The sequence below is a fragment of the Adiantum capillus-veneris genome, chromosome 26, assembly GCF_014529385.1.
Source record: "Adiantum capillus-veneris isolate H3 chromosome 26, ASM1452938v2, whole genome shotgun sequence".
NCBI lineage: Eukaryota > Viridiplantae > Streptophyta > Polypodiopsida > Polypodiales > Pteridaceae > Adiantum > Adiantum capillus-veneris.
The window spans coordinates 64,664,508-64,672,929 of NC_140956.1; the positions used below are offsets into that span (position 1 = coordinate 64,664,508).

The following is an 8,422-nucleotide window of genomic DNA, read 5'->3' on the forward strand; positions in this document are numbered from 1 at the left end:
CCTCACTATTTGTTTCTTGCATATGCACTTCTAGATGAATGCCTCATGGGTCGGTTTCATTGTTGGATATTTTTGTTTCTTGGCTAACTCATGGGTTTCCATGATGTTTTCTACGGCTACTGAGGTTTCACAAGATGGCATGTCCTCCATGAGGGCTTCATAATAATTATGTGAGATATACCCCAAGGAGAAGCCCCTTGATTTAAATAATTCCCAGGTAGCAGCTGTGAAACTGTTATAGAATTGATATTTTATTATTTGTTGCAGCTGACAGGTGGAAAATACTGGGACCGAGGTAGGCCTATGCGAATGAAATTATATACATTGTACATTTTATTATTCAAGTGCTCTTTTATGAGTTTTGGCCATTTATGACCGGCCGGCCAGTTTGTACTTACTTTGACCATTCAAGAATCTATAAATTAAATACGTGCAAGAGGGAAATGGTCACTCTTGCACGGGGGCAGATTGCACCCAGTGTCTGTCTCATTCTTCTCACCTCTCTTCTCTTCTCTCTCGCCGTGCCGGCGTAGCACTTCGCTCTAGGAGGTGCGCCTGCACGTGTTCTTTCGCTCTCTCCCGCTCTCTGTCTCTCTTTGTTCGTATTGTGCTCTATTATGGATTGTGCGAGTCGACAGGTACGTAGATTTGTTCGTTTACGTCTTGCTATGCGCTATTTTTTGATATTTTGCAGGGCTCCCTACGCTCCCGTCTGTAGCAGTGGTATCAGAGCGTAGGCTACGCTCCAAGACTGAAGATTTTCTACAAGTAGCAGCTAAGTCTTTGTTTCCTTATGCTTGTAGATTTTGCTAATTGCTTCAATCTATAATAATAGTGTTGATTATATGATATAGTTAGTTATCTTGAAATTAAAGACAATTTATTCTTTGTTGTTATGATATAGTAATTACTAGTGAGATTACGATAATTAAACATCGTAATTGAACAGATTACACTTAATGAACATACTCAATAATAAGAAGGGATTAGCATACGGCCTTAGATAGGATATTATAAAAGATTAAGTAGTAGAGAGGGGATTAAAAAAAGATTAATAAAGGAATTATGAATGTTAATATCATTAACACTTGCTAACGTTGCGGACCGTGTTATTTTACTTTATTATTTATCCACTTCTCTGCACTGAGTCCCATTTTGCAACTTAGATCAATCTATTGACGTTGATCTTTAGAGGATGTCCTCCGAGCAAAGATTGCCCACTCCCAACTTCAATCATCCACCAGATTACAAATCGCATGCGTCTCGAGTTTCTTCCTCGTGAGAACTGCCCATTGCATAAAATATAATAGGTTACATATAATGCAGTTGAAGCCTTCAGAAATTAGCACTGATTGCAGCAAATTCATATTGCCAATCCAGTGAGGTGTGTATAGCGGAGCTGGGCACAACACAGTCTCTGCCTCTCTCTACAATCACATTTCTCTCTCTCTCTCATGCTGTGGCGCACAGTCAGCCGACTCCCTCATTCTCTCTCTCTCTCTCTCTCTCTCTCAGGCTGTGGCGAACTTCCACAAAACTCCCTCTCTCTCTCTCACTCTCTCTCTCTCAGGCTGTGGTGAACTTCCAGGAAACTCCCTCTCTCTCTCTCTTTTCTCTTCTACTCTCACTTAACGAGTGACTCCAGCTCGTGGTCTACCAACCCATGCAACTGGCCGTCTCTGCAGTTCGCCTACCTCTCTCTCTCTCGCCAACCACAGGCCACTTTTTTTTCGTGGTGTGCATGGCGTCGCCCATATCTTTTCTCTCTCCCTCTACCAACCACTGGTGCACGCCAACCAACACACCACACCCTTCTAACTGTCTGTCTCTCTCTATCTCCTTCGTAGGGCATGCAACCACAACGACCCACACTACCTACCTAACTCGAGCCACCATGCACACACACTCACACAAAACGTCGTCCAACTCTCTCTGATCTCTCTCTCTCTCTCTCTCTCTCTCTTAGCTTGGGATGGTCATTTTCTCTTGCCGCTGCTCACTGCCATCGTCGTGGTCTTCTCACATTATTCTCATTGTTGATGCTCTGAGATACTGCCACTAGCGATGGAGTTGCTAAGCTTGTGTATGTTGCCACACACACGCTCCCCCATGTGACGGGTTGCAGCTGGTGTAGGCTGAAAAGAAAAGAAAAAAAAAGAAGCTGTTGGACTCATTGACGCTGCTGCTGTGCACCAGGAGCTGGATGACTGTATGCCTTCGCATGATGCCATCAATTCCGAGTCGAGTCCTCGTGGAATCATGGGCAGTGGGACTTCTGTGGTGGGTGGCCTCCATGAGTTGAGGAGCCGTGAGAAAAGGCAGGACGGGTGATATACTGTAAGTAGGGGTCCACGACGGCGGAAACCAGACCTACGGTGCACATGAGAAGGCCTCTAAATCCAAGCACGAGAAGAAGAAATTTTTGCAAGGCGTGCCAGGCGCCAGGAACAGAGTTCTCGGAGGTCTCTTCTCTCTTGACTACCTACAGAGGTAGACATTGACACTACTCTGCAGAGCCGCTGCAATACTTTCTCAGGCGACGCCTGATGCAGAGCATCCTTCGCCATTGACAACGCTGGTGATGTTGATTTTTTTCTTTCAATATTATAATTTATTTTATTTTTTGCCCAAACATTGTATTAGCTCTATAAGGATTGTAGCGGTTTGGTCACGTAGGGATTTAAAGATGAGTAATTTCATTTTGTTTCGCTCTCTCTCTTCCCCCTCCGAGTATGGCTACTTACAGAAGCAGCCATCGGCAAAGCACTTCAAAGACCCGTGGAATCTTTTCTCGCCTTACGACCTTTGTCGCGTCTCCTCCGGCATACGATGATCATGATTATGATTTTAATCACGCTTTTAGGCTTTTAATGTTAGTCTTTCAGTGTACTTCTTTTTATTTTTGTATCTAGGAATTGGTTTACAACCACAAGGATTTGGTCTCATCGGTAATTTTGGCCTTTTGATGACAATTAATAGGACATTTTATTCCATCTCTCTTTCCCCCTCGCCCCCCTACCTTTTGGACCTTGATTGATATCAATACCGAAACCAAACAGTGAACCCTACTTTTGTATTTGATTGCCCACCCTCAAGCAAACATGTATACGAACCCGCACAATATCTAAGGGCATCTACATAATCAGATAATTAAACAACTTAAGTTATAACTATAACCTCTGAGACATGCTAGATTTTTGTCATTGGGATGTATTTTCACTAACCTTCATTATTTCGTGCATGGTGAAGCTGTATCAGGCCTAGGTATTCTAACAAAGATAACCATATGAGAACTCTAAGTAGATACACTTCTAGCTACCATCACTTAAAGTGACTGCTATCCCGATTACAAGAATACAACTCCAACTCTGTAAGAAACTATATACTGTAAATGAGACACTTACTCTATCATCCCTATTTTCATAATACACCCTTCATTCTGTACTGTCAGATTATACCCATTAGTAGTCATGTAATGGAATTTGATTTTCAAATTGATTGCTCTATTTTAATTTTAATGTTCCATCATACACTATAATGGTAGTGCAATGTTTTACAATAGTTTTTTTTAAAAAAAACCTTGATTAGTAACTTAATTGGACCTCCTATTTCACTTTCGTATTGTTATCACACGACCCTCCTCTCTACTGCCACCCATCCTCCATTGATCACAACTCTCATTATCAACTTTTAACCTGTTCATACAATTAGTGCGTGCTTCAATTTGTTTTACATATTATCACACGTCATTTTCACTACTTTGTCTTTGAGGATTACTATTGTAGATAAACCTATGAGTACTAGTTTCACGTCAACAAACCTTCAGTCCTAAACATCCTCCATGTGCAATCAAGCTCAATGTGTAGTCTAATATACATTGGTATCACTAGAGCGGCCAAAGAGTACTTCTCTTCTTTTGAGATACATTGAATTATCTTAAACAGGTTGCAATTCTATTTTATTACATACCCTATTTCAGCACAAAATTAACACATTTTGCAATTGTTAACTATACTTTTGTGCAAGAGTTAAAGTGGCAGTCCTTCCTCCTTGTATCTCTCTCCATGCACGTACTGGTATATGTATATATATTTTCAAAAACAGTATATCCTCCTGGTCATGACTTCTAATTGTATGGAAAGGGAATTTTTACTGAGCTAACTTGTCTAAAAGGTACGCAGCTACTCATGTGAGCTAAGGTGCTTTGGGATACTAGAAAAATTGTTTGTACATACTTTGTCACATAAGCATACTCCAATTTTGTGTCAAACAGGTAGTAGATGTTTTGTTTTTATGCCTGGTCTAGTCCATTGGTCACGTACACACAGATTTGCCGATTTAGGCAGTGTGTAGATACTCATCTTGGTGCAGATCCGCCGATTTAGGCAGCACATTGATAAATTGCAGATTCATGATTTTTACACTTATACCAAATGCAGATTCTTCGATTTAGGCAGCATTAGTGCAGATTCGTCGATTTAGGCAGCACGTTTTATTGGTGTAGACTTGCCGGATGAGGCAACACCGATCACAAAATCATGCTGCAGTGGCTGGACACCACTGTAACTGGTATGATTTTGTCACCCGGGTACATAATGAAAGTGATTTGGATTTGGACTTATGTTGTGGAATTGGAATGGGATTGGGATTTGGTATCTGGTGGTTATTATGGAAGTGTTTATGTGATGAGACTTGACATTATGAGATTGATGATGAGTGTGACTAGTGATATCCTGATTCATCAGGGTATGACACATACTCCTTATTCTAGTGGTATGGGACACTAGAATAAGTAGTATGTGGATGATGGCAGGCATAAGAAATATTGTCTAATTTTATGGATTTTTTACTATTTGATACAGATTTCTAATCATTGTTTTTGACGAGTATTGTTTGCAGATTTTTTATCTTCGCAATTGAGGACAATCCCTTTCCAACGGAGAGGTATGTTATAGAATTGATATTTTATTATTTGTTGCAGCTGACAGGTGGAAAATACTGGGACCGAGGTAGGCCTATGCGAATGAAATTATATACATTGTACATTTTATTATTCAAGTGCTCTTTTATGAGTTTTGGCCATTTATGACCGGCCGGCCAGTTTGTACTCACTTTGACCATTCAAGAATCTATAAATTAAATACGTGCAAGAGGGAAATGGTCACTCTTGCACGGGGGGAGATTGCACCCAGTGTCCGTCTCATTCTTCTCACCTCTCTTCTCTTCTCTCTCGCCGTGCCGGCGTAGCACTTCGCTCTAGGAGGTGCGCCTGCACGTGTTCTTTCGCTCTCTCCCGCTCTCTGTCTCTCTCTGTTCGTATTGTGCTCTATTATGGATTGTGCGAGTCGACAGGTACATAGATTTGTTCGTTTACGTCTTGCTATGCGCTATTTTTTGATATTTTGCAGGGCTCCCTACGCTCCCGTCTGTAGCAGAAACCATCCCCATCTACCACTCTCTTGACTTTCTCTGCTGGTTTTGGATTTTTTGAAGATGATGGAATGTTACTCCCCACACTAGGTTTAAACAAAGTCTTGGGTTGGGTGGTTGCCTACCACTAGGTGTCCTTGCATAAAGTGGGGATGATCCACCTCCTTGTTATTGGTTGTAGACACTTTTCCTCTATCAACTTTGGAGACATTTTTTCCAAAGATCTGCTCTTGCGGGACCATATTTTTGCTCCCCAGATAAAATGGGATGAGGTGAGAGGCAGTAGATATTGTAGGGTAGTTTTTTGAAAAATGTCGTGAGTTTCCACAATGATATCACGACCCAGCAAGATTCCCCGATTTCAAGTAAAACACACGCACTACAAGACGTCTTTAATGTAGCGACGCTCGTAGTGCGACGCTCAGATGGGAAAAAGCTCGGTCTCGCTATAGGCGTCGCTATGTAACAAAGACTAAAGAGACGCTCATAGAGACGCTTATAGTGACATTCATAGCGACGCCGACCCTTAAAAATAATTTGAGAGCACCAGAAACTCAGATCTGTAGATCTGAGTTTTGGTGCTCTCTGCACAATAGGTATACCTTCCCCCCCCCCCCCCCCCCCCCCCCCGCCCTCTGTCTCTCCACACACACAGACACGAGGAGAGGAGGGAGAGCGAGGAGAGGAGGGAGAGTATGCTCCCTCCCTCTCCCATCTCTCATGTTCCCCCCCCGCCCCCCTCCCTCTCTCTCTCTCTCTCTCTCTCTCTCTCTCTCTCACACACACACACACACACACACACACACACACACGAGGAGATGAGGGAGAGCGAGGTATGCTCCCTCCCTCTCCTCTCTCTTATATTCCCTTCCCCTCTTTCTCTCTCTCTCTCTCTCTCTCTTTCTCTCTCTCTCTTTTTCTCTCTCTCTCTCTCACACACACACACATTGTGTGTATGTGTGTGTGTGTGTGTGTGTGCGCACGCGCGTGCACACACACACGCACACATACACACAATGTGTGTGTGTGTGAGAGAGAGAGAGAGAAGAGAGAGAGAGAGAGAGAGAGAGAGAGAGAGAGAGAGAGAGAGAGAGAGAGAGAGAGAGAGAGAGAGAGAGAGAGAGAGAAGTTAAAGAGACATATAAAGAAAGTAGAGAGAGAGAGAGAGAGGTTAAAGAGAGGGATAACGAAAGTAGAGAGAGAGAGAGAAATGAAATGAAATGATATATTTAACGTCTTCAAAATGCCAAAATCACTTATGAGACCAATCCGATAAACTCCTTGTGGATCTTATCTAATGTTGGGGTACAAACATACAAGTGAAGTAAAGTGGAAGACTAAAATCATCATCAATTTTCAACATTGGGCGTTGTTTGAGAAAGTAGTGCATTGGTCGGTGAAGAGCTTCGTCAATGTCCGCCTTGTAAATAGACATAATGTGTGAAGTTGAGGGTTGCCAAAAAAACATTATGCTCTTCGAGGTCGTACCGATGGAGCTGATGGTAGCAGGTCTTATGGTGTTTGTAATTAAGCGGTGTTTTTGTCATAATTGGAGCAAACCATAGCCAAATCTTGTGCTTCCCCTTTCCCCCTTCTTGCATTTCCTTGCTCAAAGTTTTTGGTGCCAATTGTGTGAGTTGTGTGTGCCCCCCGGGCCATTTGTGTGTGAGGGAGAAAGAGAGAGAGGTGTGTACTATAAGATTGCTAAAAACGGGCAAAATCATGATGGTGTGTTGTCTGTCAATTGTATGGAGTGTGTCTTCATTGGTAGGCGTTGGTGCACCCAAAGTGTGACAACCCTAGCAGAGGACATAGGCAGTGATGTGTATGCTTATAGATGCATGGCAGAGGGCTAGAACATATGGGAAGATCCTGGACAGATTGGTGGCAGCAGAGATATATGCTTTATGTGGGTTTTTAGACCCTAAAGGCTACAAGATGGGCCGGACAAGGTGGTAGGTGAAGGAGGCTCAAGGTGATGGTTTCTAGCTCAAAAATGTAGAGCTTGAAGTCCTAGAGGAGCAAGTCTAGATGGCTCATCAAACGGAGCTACAAAGCGAAAGCCATGGCTATTCAAAGTTGAAGGTATTTGCAAATCTGAGACGGACAGAGCAGGTGATTCCAGGTAGTCCAAGTCATTTTGGAGCTATGGGTGTGTAGTGCTTGATTTATGGAGCCTGTTGGTCTTTTCAGATTGTCGTTTGGAACTTTGGAGGTCAAGATACTAGCAAATAAAGATTTGTCGGGGTCCAGTTCTGTGTCGGGTTGGTTGCATGGATAGATGTGACATCTAAGATTTTTGAAGCTTTTCTAGGTTTTCTATGAATTCTATGCAGCAAGTAAAGGCCATGGGAGTTTACGGCTCGTCAATCGGGCATCGGGTCAGTCAGATATTAAAGTTTGAAAATGATGGCAGTTGCCGGTCAGGTGGTAGCAAACGGGTTTTTTAGGCGCATCATTTGAGGGCACGGCAAAGCCAAAATGGTAGTGAGATTTGTACAGTTCGTAGCCAACAAAGAGATGGATTGGTTGGAATTTGCGGCTGAATCACAGGGTTGGTGTGCACCAAATGGCATCGGATTGAAATGGTGAGAGGAGGAGAATTTTTATGCAATTAAAATTAAGAGTTGGTGAAGTTTTGACCGTTGGGGGGTGATTTGAAGTGGATCTATCACGTATTTGTGGGTTAATCCCACATGATAAGTATGAGGTTAACTTGGTAGAGTACATAAGCACAAGGGAGACGTGCACTTATGTGTCGTGGTGTAGGAGTTGAGCTCCGAAGACTGTTCACCATGGTGCCTAGAGCGCGCACAGCATTGTTGTGGTTGTGCCTGATGGACATGATGTTGACGTGGGGAGGTACCTGGTGGTTTTGTTGAAGCAAGTGGCGGATAGACCCGTTATCGATGGCCGTTGACTCTGCAATGGCATGATGATGTGGTAGAGGCCCATCACGCGCCCGTAAGGGCCAAGTCATGCCTTGGGTTCC

At 43.1% G+C, this 8,422-nt stretch overlaps 1 long non-coding RNA gene across 1 annotated transcript; it reads left to right on the forward strand.

Annotated features, from left to right (window-relative positions):
• Positions 1–414: 414 nt before the first annotated feature.
• Positions 415–5,191, forward strand: LOC147423573 (uncharacterized). The gene is made up of 2 exons (XR_015186678.1): positions 415–2,578; positions 2,677–5,191. It is a non-coding gene; the product is annotated as an uncharacterized LOC147423573 (long non-coding RNA).
• The last annotated feature ends 3,231 nt before the right edge of the window (positions 5,192–8,422 follow it).